Source organism: Phyllostomus discolor, chromosome 8 (assembly GCF_004126475.2).
Source record: "Phyllostomus discolor isolate MPI-MPIP mPhyDis1 chromosome 8, mPhyDis1.pri.v3, whole genome shotgun sequence".
NCBI lineage: Eukaryota > Metazoa > Chordata > Mammalia > Chiroptera > Phyllostomidae > Phyllostomus > Phyllostomus discolor.
Genome location: NC_040910.2, coordinates 11,237,588 through 11,259,551, shown reverse-complemented (window position 1 = coordinate 11,259,551; position 21,964 = coordinate 11,237,588). Strand labels below are relative to the sequence as shown.

General features: G+C 46.0%; 1 long non-coding RNA gene across 1 annotated transcript; it reads left to right on the top strand.

Moving 5' to 3' along the window:
• The first annotated feature begins 4,847 nt into the window (after positions 1 to 4,847).
• Positions 4,848 to 20,854, top strand: LOC118501917. The gene is made up of 3 exons (XR_004904570.1): positions 4,848 to 5,579; positions 9,094 to 9,099; positions 20,844 to 20,854. It is a non-coding gene; the product is annotated as an uncharacterized LOC118501917 (long non-coding RNA).
• The last annotated feature ends 1,110 nt before the right edge of the window (positions 20,855 to 21,964 follow it).

Genomic DNA, 21,964 nt, shown 5'->3' with positions numbered 1-21,964 from the left:
ATCAAGAGTTTAACTGCTGTCACGGAGCTGCTGTCACGTAGCTGGTGTCATGTCGCTGCTGTCACGTAGCTGCACGACACCGCTGGACCAGCCCTCCCTGCTGGGGCCGTGCTCTTGGTGACTGAGCATTAGAGACGAGTAAGTTGTAGAGTCAGACACACCAGGAGCCCATTTGAGTCCCAGGTCTTCCCAGCTGTGTGAACTTGGCATATCAAAAAAAAAAAAAGGTAGAACAGTGTTTAAAATAAGCATACACTTATGTTCACATGAAAAACCGTATCTGTATCTGGCAAAAGAGGATCTGGAAGGACCCATAGGAAAACTGTGGAGCAGGAAAAGCCCTGAGGAGTGGGAATGGACACAGATTAGGGGCCGAGGAGGACACTCATGTTTTACTACTTGTGTATTTTCAGCAAGTTTTTAAAAAAATTATATTTTATTGATTATGCTGTTAGAGTTGTCTCAATTTTCCCCCCTTTCCTCCCCTCCACCCAACACCCCACACTCCCTCAGGCAGCGCCCCCACCGTTGTTCATGTCCATGGGTTCTGCGTGTAAGTTCTATGGCTATACTGGACTTCACATCCCCATGGCTATCCTGTAACTACCTGCTTGTACTTCTTAACCCCTGCCATCTGGCAGCTGTCAAAACGCTCTCCATATGCGTGAGTCTGTCTCTGTTCTTCTTGTTTGCTTAGTTTGTTTTTTAGATTCAGTTGTTGATAGATATGTATTTATTGCCATTTTATTGTTCACAGTTTTGATCTTCTTTTTCTTAAAAAGTCCCTTTAACATTTCATATGATAGCACCCTGGCTGGCGTAGTTCAGTGGATTGAGCATGGGCTGCGAACCAAAGTGTCGTAGGTTCGGTTCCCAGTCAGGGTACATGCTTGGGTTGCAGGCCATGACCCCCAGCAACCACACATTGATGTTTCTCTCTCTTTCTCCCTCCCTTCCCTCTCTAAAAGTAAATAAATAAAATCTTAAAAAAAAAACCCATTTCATATAATAATTGTTTGGTGATGATGAACTCCTTTAGTTTTTTTTCTTGTTTGGGAAGCTGTTCATTTGCCCTTCGATTCTAAATGAAAGCTTTGCTGGATAGAGCAGTCTTGGCTGTAGGTCCCTGCTTTTCATGACCTTGAATATTTCTAAAAAAGCACCCATTTTAAAAGCAGGTAATCATGTGGAAACTGAAGGAAGTAACATTTTGAAAACATTTACACCAATTCCTCCCTATCACTAATTGGAAAAGATAATTATGGAGAAAAGACAATTCGAGAAGAGAAGCAGAAAGGAGAAATCTTTCTTCTTCTTGTCTTTGATTACATTTTCCTTGTAACCCACCAATAGTTCATTCAGATGTCTAAGTCTCTTTAACTGTCTTCCTTTTTAGAGAAATAAAAAAGAAAAAAGTTCTTAAAGCAAATACATCATTTTATGTGAACTGTTGAAGAAATATTTGGAATTTTTGCTGATGTTTTTAATAGGCTTCATTTTTCAGCTGAAACTTGGTTTTGTATTGTAAGCAAATGTTATATTCTTACTTTTTATATAAAAATATTCTTAGTGAAAAAAGTTCTGGAGAATATATATTCAATAAACCTTTCAAAATGATTGCAGGTCTCCTGGATATAACAGTAATGATTTTCCCATTATTTTTCTACAATGCTTTCAACAAATCCTTTCTCAAAGGACCTCAGGCTCAGCATCATATATCATGTGTTAGCTTTATTGTCTGCCTTTGAAAAGTAGTGTGCAGTGGTTTTAAAAATGAGGATTCTTCCATTTTACTCTCCCCACCATTCTTTTCTTTCTTCCTTTTTTTTTTAACTGTGAGAGAAAGTTTATTTAGAAAGTCACAGCAGCAGAAGTGAGCTGTAGAAGAAATGGGCCTTGGAAACGAGTTACAGATGCAAAGGAAGGGTCCTCGGAGCTCAGGAGAGAGAGAGAGGCCAGGAAAACGCACCTGGGGGGAGGGGGTGGGCGGGGGGGGGGCTTCATAGGGACAGCCACCCCCACCGTGTTCTAACAAATACTTAATAAAATTCTAAGAAGTGAGTGATGTACCTAGGACATAAAATTACTTTTTTAAAACTGGAATTTTCTTATTTCACTTGACCTTAGCCAAAAGGCTGAGAAGCAATAATGTCCTTATTTCACATTCTTCAATATCATTCTAATGTTATCTTATTTCTAACTGGCTTATAGAAAAGGTCTTTATAAGAGATCATTCCTTTCAATATGTGCTTATTGAACAGTTTTTACAAATAATCGGGCCTGGCAATTTCATTTTTGATTCCTAAATTAAGCATTGATACAAATTAGTAAAATATGCTTAGTACATATAAGAAGTTTCATAACCAGTTATTGACAGGTTGCAACAGTTCAGTTAATGTTATTTAAACACCTGCCCCCCCCTTCAAAAAAAAAACACAAAACAAACCCCAAACCCTAAAACCCTGGTGTGATTCCAATGAGTAAAAAAAAAGAACTAAGTTCAGATTGAGAGTCACTGAGTTTATTTCGAAACAATTCGTACGTCACCGGTAAGAATACAAAGATAGTTTCAATGACCTTATGCGCATATGTGGTTATACATTGATTTGGGGAGTGCTGCTTGGGACTGCCAGTTCTCACTGTTTTTTAACACTCTCATCAACTTTGTTTCAGAAGGCTTGATTAGCCAAGTAGCTGTACACATAGCATACACCGATGACACCCATGTCCATACACCTGGTCATGGCCGCTGGTACGGCATTGACATTGGGCCTGTTGTGAGGCAGGCGGCAGGAGCTCGGCTGCTGTCCATGCTCCCAGGTTAAAAAGGTGAGACCCCGAGGAGTCATGTGGGTTCACCAGATTGAGCACTGGCCTCAAAATGTTCATAGGCATTTTGAGTCCTGTACCAGCCAGCACAGAACCTGGCCTAGGGGGCTGCTTCATGAATGCGTGTCGCATAGAAGGTGACCTTCACCTGAATGCAGATGAGAGTGTTTTGGAGCGAAGGGCGTCGGGAAAGGAAACTCAATGGCGATGCCCCATGCTCCAATACCAACTCCAGTACTTATTTTGTAAGAGAGAAACAAAATAAAATCATATTCTCCTGTGTAACTAACATGTAACTAATATGATTAGTTTTCATTTTCGAATCTTAAATAATGTGGGGTAAAAGTATCCTTTCTTTTTTTTTTTTTACCAGAAATTTGAAATGTATTGAAAATCTAGAAATATGACTTCCAGGAAAATAGTGAAATTTCAACATTGGAAAGGCCAATAATGCAAATTGGTTCACATATTAATAAATTAAAGGAGAATAATCAAACAATGATGTTTCATCAGGTGCTGAAAAGATGCTTGATAGACTTCAATATGCATTCCTATTTTAAAAGAAACTTAAAAGAAGGAAAGAAACTGCAAATACAAAAACAAAAAAAAACAAACAAAAAATGAAAAAAGGAAAGAAAAGAAAAAAAACAAATTTTTAATAAGCTTTGATAAAGGCAGAGACCACTGCAAATATAATAATGATGCCTTAGGAGATTCTAGTTAAAGATGGGAACAGTAAAGCAATTCCATGATCATGTTGTTTTGGATTAAAAAAAAAAGACTATTTATTTATTTTTAGAGAGACAGGAAGGGAGGGAGAAAGAGAGGGAGAGGAACATCAATTGGTTGCCTCTCACACCCCCCCAACTGGGGACCTAGCCTGCAACTCAGGCATGTGCCTTGACTGGGAACTGAACTGGCCACCCTTTGGTTCTCAGACTGGTGCTCATTCTCCTGAGCCACACCAGCCAGGGCTGGATTTTTGTTTTATATTACACTCAGAACCATATTCCAAGCGGATTAAAATCCAAATATAAAAACAATTTTTAAGAGCACTAGAAGAAATGATAGGAATTAAAAAAATTATTTTAGAAATAATCTTCCCTGTCTTCCTCTCTCCCTCCCTCCCTCCTCCCTTTCCTTTCTCTCTTTTCAATGTTTTGGTCCTGGGCAGGCCCGGAAAGGAGGGCAGAGAAACTGAAGCGATGCAGTGAGAATCACAGGCACAAGGCCAGGGGCTGGTCCCCAGGTACTGCATACCCTTGATCTTCTAAGAACTTTTGGTGCACTGAAATAACCTCCGCCAGTCTCCGGGCAGCCAGCCAGGAGGTAAAGGGACAAGGGAAAGTGCCTGGCTCAGCAAGAGCCAGCCCTTCACCCCTTCCTAGCAACCCCCCACCCCCGCCCTGGGGTGGGTGGCAAGGGGTCCGGGTCCAGCTGACCCTGTGCTGAGCTGCAGAGGGGAGGTGGTGCAATGCACCAGGGAACTAAACAAAATGATCTCCGGAACCAGGGGCGCTGGAGAAACCCCACGCTTATATAATTCCCCAGAGCGGTTCCCTTCGGGGACTATTGCAAAAGAGACATTTTGAATTACTTCTCCAGAAGATGTTTTGGCTAATCAGCGTTAGAGAGTTCAGAAAGAGGAGGAGGAGGATCTGTTTCTTCCCATTGGACGGAACGCTTTCCTCACCATTAGCAAGCCAGATTATGGGGCACTTGGGTGCCCAACAGTGACATTCTTACTTTCCTTCAGGCAAGTAGTTTGCTGTTTCCGGCGTCGGGTTACATGGTACTCCTTATGTTTCTTCATAAGTTACAGGCTCCCAATAACAGGGAGGCAGGCCGTCGTCCTGTGTTCCTCGGGGTGTTTGTTCTATGGCACTGCAAGCTTTCTAACACCTCTGTCTCAGTGTGGCTCTTCCCCTGACACCTTATTTTCTTTTAAAAAATATATATTTAAAATATTTTATTTATTTATTTTAGAGAGAAGGGAAGGGAGGGAATAAGAGATACTGATCAGTTGCCTCTCTCATGCCCCCAACCAGGGTCTTGGCTCACAACCCAGGCCTGTGGCCTGACTGGGAATTGAACCGGCCACCTTCCATTTGGCAGGCCAGTGCTTAGCCCACTCAGCCACGCCAGCCAGGGCATGTCTTCTATACATACATATCGGATTGAGGAGTGAGTGTATGACTTTTAGCAGAATCTATTTGTAATCCCAGAGCTGTGTCGAAATATTGTCAGAGCAATATTGAGGGATAAATCTTGCTCCCCCCATTGTCCAGTCTTTGGTCCGGGTCAGTCTGTTGCTGTTGCATCACGACACATCGATGGCTTTCGATGGCAGTCACAGGTCAGTCCGCAGGTTTGGGCCGGCGCAGCATGTTCAACGTGGGCTGCGTGTGACTTTGATTACATTGGCTCTTCGGGGAGGAGGTGTGCCGGCGTCTGACAGGTGTTTATTTAAAACTCTTACCTCACCGGTGGCTGCATTTTTAAACATTGGTTTGGTTCACATTGTATCACCTAGACCTCTAGGGCTCCGAAATGCTGTTTTTCTTTTTTTTCATTTTGATTGTCAGGTGTTCTTGCTTAAACCCCAAAAACCTCCCTAAACCCCTTGGTGTTTGTAATTTTACACACATTTCTAGAGCACTGGGATCCCCCGTTTGCTCCAGCTGGTCCCAGTGTTGAGAGCTGGCGGCTCCTCCTCAAGGAATCTCGTCTCGGTCACGCCACAGAGCAAAGTCCACCCGTGGGACACGGCGAAGGTCTCGCTGGCTTTTTTCCTGAGTCCGGCAGCTTCCATCCAGCAACTAGAATGGCTCCCGTGAGCTGCACCAAAGGGAAGGTTTTTAAAGGCAGGCAGGGCAGGGGCACTGAAGAGTTAGGAGTGCAGGATCTCAGGCCAGGATGCCTCCCCTTAGGGGAGGTCGGGGAGTCTCTCCAGGTCTTGGGGACTGACCGGGAAGCTATAGGCTGATTGGCTGAAAATTCTGCTGGGGGAGTCTGACACTGCAATGAGGCGGTGACTAAGTTTTGGCTTGACATCCAGGAGCGTAGTGACATTATTTATAATAGCTCCCAAAATGGAAATACTTCAAATGTCCATCAACGGATGACTGGATAAGCAAAATGCCGTAGGTCCATATAGTGGAATATTATTTGGCAACCAAAAGGAATGAAGGGCTACAACATGGGTGAACCTTGCAAACATTATTTTAAGTGAACAAAAGGCAGACACAAAGGGTCACTTCTGTGTGATCCCATTTCTACGAAGTGTCCAGAACAGGCAACTCCAGAGAGGCCGAGAGTGTATGAGTAATTGCTTCGGACCGAGGGTTAGGAGAGGAGGGAGAATGACAGCTAATGGGCATGAAGCGTCTTTCATGAAAATGACCTAGAATTAAATCATGATGTCTGTACGACCAGGTAAATAGATTCAAAACCAAGTGTATACTTTAAATGGGAAGATTGTATGGTATGTAAATTATATTTCCACCAAGCGGTATTTGGAAAGAAAGGAAGAGCACGTTTAGAAGGAACCAGTGAAACTATGACATTGGTGACAGGCACCCAGATCTGTGTGGCAACCAGGAAGCCACGCCTCACCCCATTTCCTCCCTGGGGGTGTCTCCTGCCTCCCGTGCTCCGACCCAGCTTCCCCGTGTATCCCGTGCATCTTGCGTCAGAACCACACTCGGCACTGCACTGATGCCGACTGTCTACATGATCCTTGGTCTCAACCCCCCCTTTCCAGCCTTGCGTCCTGCGTGAAACTCATGGAATTTGGGGGCCCCCTTTATAGAAAACAAAATTACACATAGAAAACAAGGTAGGCAAGACATATTTGTCAAACTGACAACGGGAAGGAATTATGTAAACCAGGCATCCGGAGACTTCATGGTCCTTATTTTCAAGGGGATGCTGCTTCTGCTGATCATAAAAGCTGTGGGTTTCATCCCGAGGCTCCTGTGTGCCTCGCACCTGTGACGGCTGTCGCTGCTCTGCGGACGGTGACCCTGCCCGTCGTTGTGCAGTGGGGGCTGTGGGATCAGCCGCCTCCCCTGGGCTCAGTAGTGGTTAGTATGGGATAGATCTGAGTCAGTACGATAAGCAGCTTCCTCCTTACGTGTTGGAGACAAGGAATGGAGCCTTCTGTCTACGTAGGCCCATTTTATCTCTGTAGCTCAGTCCTCCTACAAGATCAGTAAATGTAGCCGGGCTGTTCTTTGGGTGTGAAGTTCAAGCTTGGGTACACGTGCCTTTGGGTGTTTTTCTAGCAAGGCTGGTGTGTTTCAGTTGGTTCATGGTCAGACTTTTGGTTCTAGGGTAGAGACAACGCGCCCAGATGTAAAAACCACGGAGACTTGTCTTTCAGTTTTCCAGTTTCTGTCTTTTCTAGGTGAAAAGCAGCAGGTGGGTGTGGGGTGATGAACAGGCTCCTTCTGGAGGGAACCCCCGTGCCCCCGGGGTGGGGGTGGGGGGCTGCAGGCTCCCGCCTGCCTCTCCGGAGCCCCTGTGGCGATGGCCAGTACTGGTCGAGTTGTTGGGGGTCAGCTGTTTCTAACTCTTCATTTTCCACAGCGCAGAATTCCCAGGAAAATGATGAAGTCAAAAACGCAGAAGGGAAATTCCTGAGCGGGGGCAGTTCCTGGGAAAAATGCATTCCTTTTTCCTTACCGAGTCTGAATCGGGGCTCTGACTCACATTTCATCGGAACAGCAGAACTTGACGGCTTCCCCAAGAAGGCCGTTCACGAGCTACATTTATTTTTAGGTTCTGTTTAAGCCACAGACATAAATAGCGAGAAATTGTTATTTTGACACAAGAAAAGGTCACTGTGTGGTTTTCGTGTTTAGCCCTCAGACCATGGCACACAGTGAAGGAGCGTGGGTCGGGGTGACGCTCTGCTTCAGGACTCGGGTTTCCCGAGTTAACTCCTCGTCTCAGGTGCCGTGGGCTGCAGATGAACAAGACCCTCTTGAGGGGAAACTACTGTTGTATCTAATTAGAGGAGACATGCATGTACATCGGAGGAACATTTTTTTAATAAAGATTTTATTTATTTTTTAGAGTGGGAAGGGAGGGAGAAAGAGAGAGAGAGAGAGAGAGAGAGAGAGAGAGAGAAACATCAATGTGCAGTTGCTGGGGGCCATGGCCTGCAACCCAGGCATGTGCCCTGGCTGGGAATCGAACCTGCGACACTTTGGTTCGCAGCCTGTGCTCAATCCACTGAGCTACGCCAGCCAGGTGGAGGAACATTTTTAACTACAGAAAAGAATTAAAAAAAAAAAAAACAAACAAAAACCCAAAGAAATGTTCTGCAATTCTACTACTCAGAAATCACCTCTGTAAACTCTTAGGTTAATATTTAAGTATAGTTACCTTCAATGTTTGATATAGATCATAATTTCTATCTAAAACCATACAATTTAAAATTTAGAGACTGTGTTACATAGTCCTTTGCATTCAAGAGTTTCACATTCAGAGTCGTGTGTGTTTTGAGCAGTCGGGTAGGCCCGTGACATGCGGAAACACAAGTTTACTGACGAGCTGGTTGGTAGCAACGAGTCCACTGGTGGGTGAGTCTCACGTGGCTGCCAAGTGTCCACACCTCAGTTTGCCTTTGCTGTTCCCCATAGCGGAAGAGCAACTAACCAGCAATTTGTGGTCAGCGTTGCTTAATACCTCCCAGTACACATTCTCCTCTTGTTCATAGATTAGACATATTGTCACCCATTGAAAGAAAATATTCCTTATTTCCTTTGTAAGTAAGTGACTTAGTTTTAGACAGCGAGATGTAAACAGACATGTTCACAACTGCTGGGAAGTATTGTTTTCCCATTTCTCCTGGGTGGAATGTGATTGGTATGGCCGGAGCGCAGCAGCCATCGGGGGCCTTGAGGTTATATAAGTGCCACAACCCAGAGGAGGCAGACTGTGGGCTGGAAGGATGCTGGTTCCCGACAATTCTGGGGGGCCACCATGTCAGTACTGGGCTGCCTACCCTCCAGATTTATTTTATACAAAAGGGAAATACATTTCTATCTGGTCTGAGCCAATGTACATTTTTTCCTTTTTTTGGTTCTTATATTCAGTTAAAGTTGATCCTCATGGGTACAGGCTTGTTCAGTGTTATCAGTTACCTAATGTCGGGGGTTGCTGAGTCACCCGTGGGAAACCTAGGACAATGTGCTCTGTTCTCGTTTCGTGTGTATTCACATCTACTCCTGCCGTGTGGCATCTCCTGGGACCCAGGTCCTGGTGGACCCACCAGCAAGCACAGCTCTTAAGAGTGGAGTCTTGCTCTGTGTTTCTGGGGTGGGTTGGGCTTGGGGTTCAGCAGGAAGTCCCCCCAGCCTGGCAGGGTGGGGAAGCAAGAGCAAGAGGAAGACAACCTCAGAGGGGTGTTTCCTGAGGCTGGCGGCGGTCCTCCCAGTGCGCCCAGGGACACCTGGGGCTGCCTGGGGCTCCCCCAGCGAGTCCTTGAGGTCAACATTATTTTCATATTTACCTTTTCCCCTGACGTTGAGAACTGCGGTCTAGGTTTGCTGACAGAGGGCTCATTCCAACCACAGGGACACGTTATCTCCGCGGCAGCTGGAGATGGCCTCGGGTTGCTGGGCGGCGGGTGTTTCTGCCTGAACCACCTTCGCCCTCGGGCTCCGCAGCCTGCAGGGCAGCGGCCCCCCGGGGCCTGTGGGCAGAGGACAGAGGGCCTGGTGCAGGGAGCTGGAATGTGTCCTGCCAAACGCCTACGCTGCGTTCTGACCCCCGTTCCTCAAAGCCTGACCTTATTTAGGACAGGAGATAGGTTAAAAAAATTTTTTTTAGGTTTGCATTTGCCAATCGTTTTCTTTTTTTGAAAATTGGGGTGTAACGGACACATCATGTTATATTCACTTCAGGCGTACCACGAAGATCCGTGATCACCACAATGAGTCCAGCTGCCGTCTGTCGCCACGCACAGTTCCAGCTTTGTGTGGGGTGGAACTTTAAAGATCTCCTGTCTGAGCAGTGTTCCATACACAATGCGGCATTGTTAACTATTGTAGTCATCATGCCCTGACTGTACCCTTGGAATGCTCCTGATTTGACTGGGCCAGGTCACCGTCGCCCCTGGGCAATCTGGGAGGAGCGGCCGCTGCCCAGACCGATTCCTTTAGGCCTTGGGGTTTATTCCACAGACACTGGGAGGAACTCGTGGTCTGAGCTGAGCAGGGCTTGGTTTGTGTTGGGCTCCAGACCCCGAGGAAATCCTTTCTTGAGCTCCAGGGTAGTTCTCAATGAGGGCGGTTCCTGTTTCCCTAGGGGGCAGCTGGAAAAGATGGGGAGGGGTTCTTACTGTGACCGGGGCTTCCTGCACCACTGGCATTTAGCGAGGGGCAGAAACGAGCTGCACAGTCCCCACGAGGAATAGCGGTCCCACTCACGGTGCCAGTGGCCGCGACGCTCTGCGCCCCAATAGGATTGCCCAAGCTTGGTTTTCCGGCTCAGGCTCGCTAAGGAGGCCCCGTCCCTCTTGCCTTTTGCTCGCGGGCTCCCAGTCGAAGTTCCCAGGGAGTCTGAGGTGCCACGAGGGTCGAGTTTAAAAGAGGGAAATTGTGTGCAGAGATGAAATAGTTGCAAAATCTTACTTCCTTACAAGCCAAAGGCCTGGAGCAAAACGAATCTCCTAGCCATGGGGTTCACAGGCCACAACCAGCTGAGGGTGGCCTGGAGGCTGAGTCCAGAAACTTCCATGCAACCTTTGCAGGTCATTGTGTAACTGAGTGCCGTTCTCATTAGAGAGCAGGTCTGTTTGTCATCTCCATAAAGTTGCAGCCTGTAGAAGGTGTTCGGGCCTGGTAACGTGGAGCTGCCCGGACAGGGCAGGGTCAGAGCCAGGACTTGGAAGCTCAGAGGGGAGGAAGTGGGTGGGAACTCGTGGAGGGAGTGCTGTCTTCCAGAGGTGGTTTTCCTGCCGGGGCTGTTACCTGGCGCGGAAGCCAAAAGCCCCCAACACAGCCAGCTCAAAAGGACTTCCAGCTCACACACACAGGCTCCTTGTTTGCTGGTAGCAAAGTCATTGTAATCATTCTTTGATAATCTTCTTGGAATGTACTTATCCACGACCTCTCTACTATTTGCTCCACACTTGCTGCAACCCCCTTCTAGCCTGTTTTTTTTTTTTTTTTTTTTTTTAATACAGAGTCAGGAGAAATATTTCCCAGACTTGCCTGTAGCCAGCACAACCCAGTGTGTGGTGCGCCCAGGGCCCTCAGTTTGTATCTGCTGTCAGGGCATAATTATTCAAAGTGCCCCTTCTCTGTCATGGCTGTCCCTGGGACTGGAGGTTGGGGGTGGCGACTGGCTGCTTTGGCGGGCCCCTGAGGGGAGGCATGCACTCTAGGGCGGCTGTGGCAATTTCCTGCGAGTTATAGGTGCGGAGTGACAGGCCGTGTGGCAATGCTGTTTCTGGGGGAATGGCCCCAGGCCGCGGTTGCTGTTTTTCCCAGGGTGCTTTGTTTCTGGCTGTGTGGCATATAAGCCTCTTTCCCTGGTCTTTCTGGAAGTCTGTGAGCCTCCTTGTATATTTTACCTTATTTCAGGCAAGATCAGGTGATGCGGATCCTGGCCGGCAGGATCCGTGTGTTGTGACCACAATGAACAAGTTCACACGGACTGCAGAAGTCCTGTGCAGAAAAAGGGGTGGCATGGCCGCTCTCTGAGCGAGAGAGAGGGCCCCGACCCCTGCCTGGACGGGCTCACATTGCTTCTCTGGGCACATTACACCAAGGAGGGTCCTCATTGACTAGGCACAGGTTCACTGCAGGGGATTACCTTTTACAGATCACAAAGGAGAGGATGTTGCTCGTCACTTCAAAGAGAAGGATGTTGCAAACCAAGGGGAAAAGTGGTTGAATTAGTTACACTCCATCCTTGGGAGGTTTAGCACAGATTTTAGGAAGTTAAAGATACACAGAAAACATTTGCTGCCTCAATCCAGGGTGAGGGAGTTTTAGCAAAAGCAAGTCTCAAAGCGGCCTGGGTACAATGCAGGCCTGACTCCCCACAGGAGAACCTATCTGTGGGCGTGGGTCCTGTGCATCAGACCTCACCTCCCACTGGCTTTTCTGAGTGGGGGCTGGGCTACATTTCCACGCCACGCAGAACGGTCCCCTATAATCAGGCGCGTCCAGCGTGGTATGGCCGTAGACTTACCTTATTTCATTAACTCTAAGATGCACATTTTCCCGTGTTTTTCTGTTGTGAGATTGGGGTGCTTCGTACAGTCAGTGACGTGTTGTGATTTAATGAACAGTATTATGTCTTTCCCAGTGGTTTGTAAAGGGATGGTGTGCCTTGCCAATGCTGGCCCACTGGCTCCGATGGGAAACAGTAATAAACACCTTCCACTTGTTTTGGCCTGTGTGGGCTGCCAGGACAAAACACCAGACGTGGACGGGGGGCTTGGGCACTGCAAGTTTATTTTCTCACAGTTCCGGAGGCTGGAATTTCAAGATCAAGGTTCCAGACAATTTGGTTTCTTGTGGGAGCTCCTCCCTGGCTTGCAGACAGCTGTCTGTTCCATGCGTCCTCACATGGCTTTTCTGTGACCGGTGGGAGTGGGGACAGGGAGGGTGGGGGAGAGGGGAGGGGGAGAGAGAGAGTGAGATGAGTGAGTGTCTCTTTTCACAAGGACACTAACCCTATTGAATCAGGGCCACACCCTTATGACCTCGCTTAACCTTAATTACTTCTTTAGAGGTCCCACCTTCAAACACAGACACACGAATTAGAGCTTCAACATATGAATCTTGAGGTGACACAAACATTCCATCTATAATACCTCTAAAATAAAGTAGATGATATTGTTTGCAACCAAGCAGAATGCAAACAGCAACAGAACTCAGGGTGAGATGGCTAAAATTAAAGTCACTGAGGCCAAGGTCACTTTTTTCCTTTTTAAAAGTTCTACCTAGTTTTCTAAAAAGAAAAGCGTGTAAATCAGAAAATTCTAGCAGGAAATATAGGATACCTTGCCATGTCCGACTGTTTCTTAAAAACCTGTGTCATTTGCATACTTCCAGAATGGCCTAACCTTTTCTCTGTCGCTCCCCTTCCCTGCCTTTGCTGTATCTGAATTTCTCCCAGCCCCTCACTTTTCAATCATAAAAGAAATGTCTACGATGCAGGTGTACAGTTGTTAGGTGGTGTTGTGTGTGTGTTTTTAAAACCATTTTCCCATAAGGCAGTTCATCTTGCCGTAGGCCTATCATCACCACCCTTGCCGCCGTCCGACTATCACCCAAAGTGCTGAAAAGCACTGATGTGCGTTGATGCGGCCACCGACCGGCAATGACCTCAGAACGCTGCGGATGGTTCCTCAAAACACGAGAAAAACACACAGAGACAACCAGGTCCTGTGGGGAAATAGGGATGGAACGGCCACTCTCTCTAGTGGGGAGCACTGTGGCCACCAGGGGAGAGCGCCCCTAAGGGAGAGCGCCTCGTTCTCCCACGGGAGCAGGCTTTTTATTGGGCTCATTTGCATAAGAATTCAGGTAAAGCTCATTACTCATTGAGGGGAAGTAAGGATCAAGAAACAAGGAACTCTGAGGGTCTATTTTGAGTCAGGGTCAGATAGCTAAAGAACTGTAAAAAACTTTAAGGAACAAACTTACTTCTTCTTTGAACCCTTATCATTCAACTGAGAGCATTCTAAACAAAGCAGGTTTCACAGGGTTTTACATATTCTTTCTTAGGCCTGATAACCCGGGGAACCCGCCCTTTTCAGCACAGGGCTGCACCACCCTCTGTCATTGTTTCAGGCTTAGGTGGAGCCAGGGAAGTAAGACAGCCAAGAGATAAGGAGATTTTCTCACAGACAATGAGGACTCAGGCTGTCAAAGCTGAGGGGTTGAGGGTCCATCACCCCCTTTTGCTGTAGCCCCCAAAGTCCTTCCTTGGGGGCCTCCCACGTGATCATGCCTGTCTTAGATCGTTTCCCCCTTGGGGAATCTTACCCATCATTGGCTAACCAACCAAGCATTGGGGGCCAGGTAGGGTGAAGTAAAAGGAGCAGAAGCAGTGCTCCTGCCAGGGAGATAAGCTTTTGTCTCCTTGCTGGCTTACGGTCCAAGGTCATTCCCTCAGCCTTAGCCTTGGTGGGGGTTACAGCTTCTGATACCAGGCAGGGCAGTTTCCAACAGTGTGTATGTGATGACAGTGGTCACTGTCTGTCACCAAGTCTTACTGTTCTCATTTCTGACGTCCCCCTGAGTTTGACTCTTCCCCTCCCTGCTGGCACTGTGCTGCCTGGGCTCCGGCACTGGCCTTGCCTGTCAGCCTGCTCTCTGGACAGTGGTCAGCGGTGTCTCAGGCACCCAGGAGCCTCCGTTCTTCAGAGTTGTGGCTGAGCAGAGCAGGGACGAAAGTGCCTCAGGTAGGAGGTATTAGATGTTTTCTTTATCTAGGTCTTCATTTACATCGTCATCGTTTTGCTTAAGGGCTGGAAAAATTCTTCCCCACACACAAAGAACTGAACCCTGTCTGGTCTCGTCAGGAGGTTCTGACATCAACCAGGTTGTAGGAAGGGTAATGGTGAGCACATCCTTGTGCACATGTGTGTACACACGTACACACACATAGACACACCCAATGGATTAGAAGTCATGCTAGGAATGTGGCCCAATGAGCCAACCTGAGCTCAAGGTCTGTTGATGGGGGTGATGGTTTTACCAGCAGGCTTTATCTGGCTACTCTCAAGTATGAGTCTTGGGGGAAGGAGCTGAGTGTATTATTTAGGCTACAGCTAGATTATTGAGAGAGAGACACATTGATTTGCTGTTCCACTTATTTATGCATTCGTTGGTTGTTTCTTATATGTGCCCAGACTGGGAATCGAACCCACAACTTTAGCATATCAGACAGTGCTCTAACCAAATGAGCTACTGGGCCAGGAATCTCTCTTAATTTTCACAACAGATAATGAGATAGGTGCCATCACTATCCTCATGTTACCATTGAAAAAGAAGCGCATAAAGAAGGCACCGAGGAAGTGAATGTCAGAGCCAGAATTTGGACCCGGGGGGTTGGCCCCAGAGTTGAGCTCTTGGCCAGTATGTTACGTGAGGTTTCCCCACCCCTGACCCTACCCCTGCAGCAGAACCCGAACTGGGCCAAAGATAGCCGTTGTCTCTGTGTGGTCTGCTTCGTGCTCTCGCTAACATTTAGTGGATGTCGGTAAGTGTGTGGCGGTTGGCTTTATGTGTTACCTCAGCTGGGCTGCAGGACCAGTTAGGTGATCACACGTGCCTCTCAGTGTGGCTGCGGAGGATTTTTGCAGATGTCATTAACATCTACAGTCAGTCGACTTGAACAAGGTTAGCCTTGCTACCTGGACAGGCCTGTCCAATCAGATGAAAGGTCTCAGGCAGGGGTGTCAAACTCATTTCACCGGGGGCCCATATCAGCCTTGAGGTTGCCTTCAAATGGCCAAATGGAATTTCAGGACTGTGTAAATGTAACTACCCCTTAACGGTTAAGCGAGAGCTTGGCGTGGCCACCGGGTAGAAACAAGGTGCCGTGCCGGACAAAACAAGGTGGAGGGCCGGATTCGGCCCGTGGGCCTTGTGTTTGCCACCTGTGCTCTAAGGGGAAGCCGAAGTTTCCCTGAGGACGAGTGAATTTGCAGCCGGCTGCCCTGCTCTGTGCTTTCAGACTGGCCTGGCCGCTCTGCACAACCGCGTAAACCACGTCTTTGCAAATTGCTTGCGGCCCTGACCCAGCCCCTTTCTCTGGTAGAACCGTGGTTTGCTGCGCTTAACGATATGGACTGGCTTATAAGGTGTCAATGTCCTTGTCGTTTCTTGATTCTCAGTCGAATCTTGACTTCCTCCAGGCCACACTTAATGATTTTTTTTTTAGACTTCCCAATGTTTTCATACGATCACATTTGAACAAACTCCACGTTTTCTCCTGGATCATGCATCCTCCAAGCATCAGAGGATTCTCTTGCATCATCCTTAAAACCCCAAACTGACAGTCATCTCAACAGAAGTGAGGTCAGGGGGGGCATCAGGTTTCCAGGCCGCTGTCTCACACGGACCCTTCGAGGCCTCGGGGGCTCCTAGCACCCTGTTCCCACGGATAGATGTTTCGTGAAGTTCATAGTCATAAGATATTGTAAGAAGGGTCATTGGGAAGAAAATCTATAGGCTTGATTTGGGCCTACACGAAGGGCATCTTCTTTAGTCATTTTTAAGATTTTTACTAAAAAAAGGAGAAAATTCTCAAAAAAAAAGAAATGTGAAACAAAAGTGCTTAAGAGGAGTCGCAAATTCAATAGAAGTTTTTCTGTTACCAGGAAGTAAATTACAATAAAAAGTTTCTGGTTCTCACTAAGGTGGTGGTAGTCTGGGGGGAGCGAGAACAGAATTTTGGGTGGAAATGATGAGCAAGGTCTCAGGCTGCTGGATAGTATAATTGACGGAGGTGATCGACCCCACAAACACATTAAGAAAAGATGTACATTTCTTGCTTATTTGATAAAATACTCAAGTGGATGATGACAGTGTAAAATTCACAATGTCATCATGAATATATTGGTAATAAAGTCTTTAATGAAATGTCAGTTAGTCACTTATTTTAAGATTAGATGCTACTCTAGAAAACCTGAAATGCTCTGAGATTTTATATCTCATTTATACAAGACAATTGTTAGAGGAATGTTCAACTATGACAACAATTTTGAACATTTAACACGGCTTCGATTATGAGTTGTGAAGCTAAAGGAAATCTTTCTATACTGTCAGTAATAAAAACACATTTTGATCAGTTGTAATGGAGGGACTGAATTATCTTTTATTCTATAGAAAGTGATTTTATAAAATCTCATGATATGAAGAGACAAAGGATGTGCAACAAAAAGTATAACAAAAAATATAGAAGTGTGTCAGGTCGTTAATTAGTAAAACAATCAACATATTCTTCTAATTTTGGTGATTATGATACAGGTTTAACAATTTTATAATTTGTTGAGTTTTCTCTCTTGGTTCTGAACAAATATTTACCTAATTAAAAAATTGTTTTTATGATACAGTACCCCAAATTGTAGGGTCGTCTGACTCCCTACCTCCTGGTTTTCAGGTTTTACTAATGCGTTTTCTCTTCTCTGTCGTCTTTCCCCCTCCAAGAACTTGATGTTAGATTTTCAGGGTCCCAGAGAGTGGGGGTGACATGGGGAACCGCAAGGCTCAGCCTCCCACTGGGCTCCGATCAAATTTGTGTCTCAGACCAATGATCTCCTATCAGGAGTCTGCAGAGCTGCTTGAGTGTCCTGCCGCCTCAAGTGTTGAATTCGCAAATACCAAGGATTTAGCATAGAGGCCTTGGCCTCAGGGAGATTGATTACCTGATCCCCTTTGAAATGGTAGTCCAGCCCTGGCTGGTGTGGCTCCGTTGCAGGTTTGATTCCTGGTCAGGGCACTTAGCTGGGCTGTGGGTTTGTTCCCACCGTCTGGGTGCATACAGGAGGCAGCCGATTGGTGTTTCTTTCTCTTCCTTTCTCTCTCTCACTCTAGAAGCAATGGGGGAGGGGCAGGTGGAAAGAGGAAGGTAGTTCAGTGCTAACTTTAGACTTTAGGATCTCCCAAATAGCTTTATTTTGTGATTGGGTGCCAGCCCTCCAATGTCCTATCCCACTGCCTTAAAGAAGAAAGGGCCTTCTGTCCTTGGAAACCGGAAAAGACAAGTCAAGTAGGTTAGCCAGGGCCCGGTCATTTTTCAGTTGGTGAGTACTTCCTGAAACTTGCATGAAATCAGCCTTGCATTTCATGTGGCAATTATTACTGTAGCAGCACGGAAACATTTGAAAGCCATGGTGAGAAACCTAGGTCTGGGGCCCTTCTCCCCATCTTTGTATTTCACATGCTCTTCCTGCACGCTAGGTGTCGCTGTCTACCCAGCGAATTTGTTTCAGAGCTCAGCGCTTTGGTGAGTTCATCAGAAAAGAAAGCTATTTGGCAAAGGGTTTGTGAGTGGCTGCGAAACAGATTTTCAATTACTTTCAAACAGGACACTCCCCCCCACACTTTGCAAGAGGCATTCGTTATTTCGTTAGTAAAAAAAAAAAACAACCCTTCAAATTCATCAAAGGGAGAGAAAGAGTCGATGGCCGTCTTCTCTCTGTCCAGCCCCGCGGCACGGGCGGGGGGGGTTTAGGCAGGTGCGGAGCTGGACTGAACTACGACTTGTCTGTGAAGCTATTTCCCGAGCACAGGGCAGAGCTGCAGAGTGGTGGCGCCATTTGAATCCGTCCCTAGAGGTGCAGGGGCTTCCCCGGCCGGGCCCGTCGGCAGCATCTCAGACAGGACCCTTCAAGGATGCGGGAGGCATCCTTGACCTCATTTTTTTTTAAATGTAATGGGCATGTTCAATCATGAAATGTATGTGTGAACCTTTTAATTGGATTGCCAAAGTGACAGAAACCCCCCAAATCAACCATGCATGAGGGGGGATTTTATTTTCAAGTTGTTGAGGCTGAAGCATCAGCAGTGCTTCGCGCATGGACGGCTGCGTCCCCTTTTCTGCGCGAGGGTTGGCGAAAAGCGGTTTCTCTGGGAACCAGAGGAAGAGGGCAGGTAGTGGGGTATGACTTCGCTTCGACTCTCCCGTGACGTTTGCCTCGCAGATGCCCCCCCCCCCCCAATTGCAAGGCTCCTTTACAGTTTTGGAACTCGAGAGGGGGAGGGGGCGCACCTTGGCCGCGGCCGGTGAGGTGGTGCTACGTGGCTTCCGTCAACCCTGAGTGCATAAACCGGCCGGAAGTTCTAGAACCACTTTTCATGGGAAGTAATGTTAACTCTTCGATAGAAACTTAAAGCAACTCTCATTTCTAGCCTTCCCAACACAACCATAGCCCCAAATGACCAAAATACAAGTGACATTGTAAAGTGTAGGCCTCCGGTTTCCGGCCAGAACTGACTTGCCCTCTAGACATGGGTGGGCCAAGGAGGCTGGTAACCAGAGCACATGCGACAAAGGTTTGCTGTGTGTTTGCGCGATGCGCTCTCGTTTTGCCAGAACCTTAAGGTCTGCTTTTCACATCCGTGTGTGTCCACACATACAGCCCACACACAGTTGCGAAGCTTTACAAAAAATCACGCCTCTTAAAGGTTAGAGTTGTTTTTGTTTAAAGATTTTATTTATTTATTTTTAGAGAGGGAAGGGAGGGAGATAGAGAGAGAAACATCAATGTGCGGTTGCTGGGGGTCATGGCCTGCAACCCAGGCATGTGCCCTGACTGGGGATCGAACCTTCAACACTTTGGTTTGCAGCTGGCGCTCAATCCACTGAGCTACACCAGGCAGGGCCTAAAGGTTAGAGTTTTACGTGCTCTGAATTTATTAGGATACTCAAATAAAGCTTAGTCTTTGGTGAGAGGCTTCGTCCTTTGTCTTAGTCACTGGTGGCTGTCCCCAAACCGTTATTCCTGAACGATAATTTGACCTCATTTGGCTGTTAAAATGTGACCTGCTCAGTTTTCCTGTGTGTGTGTGTGTGTGTGTGTGTGAGAGAGAGAGAGAGAGAGATGACATTTTAACACAGTTTTTGGTGTCCTTGTTCAGGTCTCAGTGACACTGGGTTTGAGTTACACATAAAACTTTTCCTTCCCATGTGACAACTTTCCATAGATAGAGGGTCCTCAAGGAGGAGAACTATGTAAGAAAATAAATTGAATTAATTCATCAACAAGTATGTAGAGAGCACTTACTTTCAATACTTTTTCTCATTATAAAAGTAGCACAAATACATTGTAGGAATTTGGAAAAAAACAGATAGGCATAGAGAAGCATATACACAACATTCATAATTCCACCACCCAGAAATTTCAACATTCATGTTTTTGTGATTTATTAAGATTCAGTTGCTATATTTCTAGTTTTGGCCTAATTTAATCTACATCTATACCCATGTCTGTCCATTTTCCATCCATCCATCCATCTACCCAACTTAATACTTAATGTCTACACATCTATTGTCCATCTGATTTAATCTTTGTATCCATTTCTATCATCTAGCTCTCTAAATTGTCATCATTTTGTACATATTATTTTGTAAATTAGTTTTTTCTTGTAACTAAATACTCTTCTTAAACATGATTTTTAATGGGATAAAAGTGTTTTGTTATTCAGAAAGTTTTTAAAACCAATCCCCTGATGGTTGAATAGCCTTGTAGCTTTTACTTCCTGTACATTTTTGGTTCGTGCTTTAGGATAACAACTGACAGCGGAATGTTTAAGGTCAAGGGCATGCAGGATATGTTCCTCCGTGTTGTAAACTACCTTTTCATCTTTTAAAAGTCAGTTTGCATTTATTTCTCCCAGCCGTATACAAACCTTCCTGGGTCTTCGCGCTGTTGCCTTAGTGACGGCCCACGCATTGCCCTAGACGCCTCGGTGCAAAACACACAGGTCCGCTTCGCTTCGCCTTAGGGTGGCTGCCTTCGCGCAGCACAGAGGGCGTTTTACACCAGATTGAAGCAAGAGCCGGTAAACAGTAAAAGTAACGGTGCGGCGTCTCCGGCTCTGAGCCGTCATTGCAACAGGAGCGGTTTAGTTTTAATTACCCGTGATGAATACTGCATACCTGGCTAATAAACTCCCTGCAGCGTATCTTGAAAAAAATGCAATAAACTCTTTGTCAGGTGAGAATTCACCTTGTCTCTAGATCTCTGTGGGAAGAAGGATAGAACTGCCGTTTTCCTGGTGGGGATGATTGGAAAGACTGAGGAGGGAGGGGGACTGAGCGAGGCTCCGGAATGACTGCTGCCCGGGGCGGGGTCAGGAGCCACCCCTGCACGTGGAAGGGGCACAGATATCGGGCCAGGGCAGTGCCTTTCAACATCGTTCAAACATTTAATATGAGATAAATTAAAAAGTGAAGAATGCATTTAGGAAAAAAAAACCCCAAAAACGTGTTAGCACCTGGCTACATTTGCAAATGCATTGCAGAACGGACAGATGAGGGATGGAATTGCATTCGGAAGGCTTTGACTTACTGTTCTTTATAAGTTTGGCAAAACTGGAGCAAAAATATGCAAGTCAGGAAATATCCAGGTTCTAGGTTATAATGTTTATTTGCACTGACTTGGGGATACTCCTGGGAACCAGGAAAAATTACTTTTTATTCAGTTTTTGGAACTTTCTTAAGCATCTCTTTCTGCCAGTTCATGTGAAAAGAATTCAAAATGGAAAGAGCTGTTTGTTTTTTCCTGATTTATAAAAATGGATATGTACTCATTGTAAAAAAAAAAAAACAACTTATGTGGCATAGAAAAGCTTAAAGAAGAAAGGAAAAAGTCACGAAGAGGAGCACCGCCCAGAGACAACGACCATTAATACGTGGCGAACATCTTTCCAGGCTGCTGACACTCTCCTTCCAAGAGACACAGAGTTTTATACAAATGCAATTGTGCCTCATACATTGCTCAATCGCCTGGCTTTCCTTTTACAGAAATACGTGTCGCGGGCATACTTTGAGTTCAATATGTGCAGATATATAGCATCATTTCAAATGGCTGCTTCACAGCCTAGTGTGACAATGTGCCTCATAAGCTTTTAATTTATCTTAACATTCAAGTTTTGAAAAATTACAAAAAAGAGACAGGCTTCAGAAATGCTGTTTCTCCCGAAAGTTGCTGAAGTGCATAAAGTAAAATATTAAGTCTCATTTATTTTTTTCTTCTATGATTAATCCCACCTGGCAGAGGCAACCCTAATCTATGATCTCCTCTGATTATGAAATTAGAAAATTTCATAAGCATACACAAACTTTTATAAATGATTTTCCCCAAATGGAATCACTTTATATTCTACAATTTGCTTTTTAAATTTTTTTCGCAATGTATTGTGTGCATTTTGTGGATCAGTACATAAAAGGCATCTAATTCTTTTTTAACATCTGCATCTGTAGCATGAGTTCACTGCGATTGATTAAACCTGCACCCTGTAGAGGGATATTTAGGTTATTTTGATCTTTAGATATTGTAAACAATGCCTTAGTGAACAGCCTTGCATGTTCATCTTGATACATGTCCTGTTATCTCTTTAAGAGGCTCTTTGCAATGTTGTTGCTGAGTCTA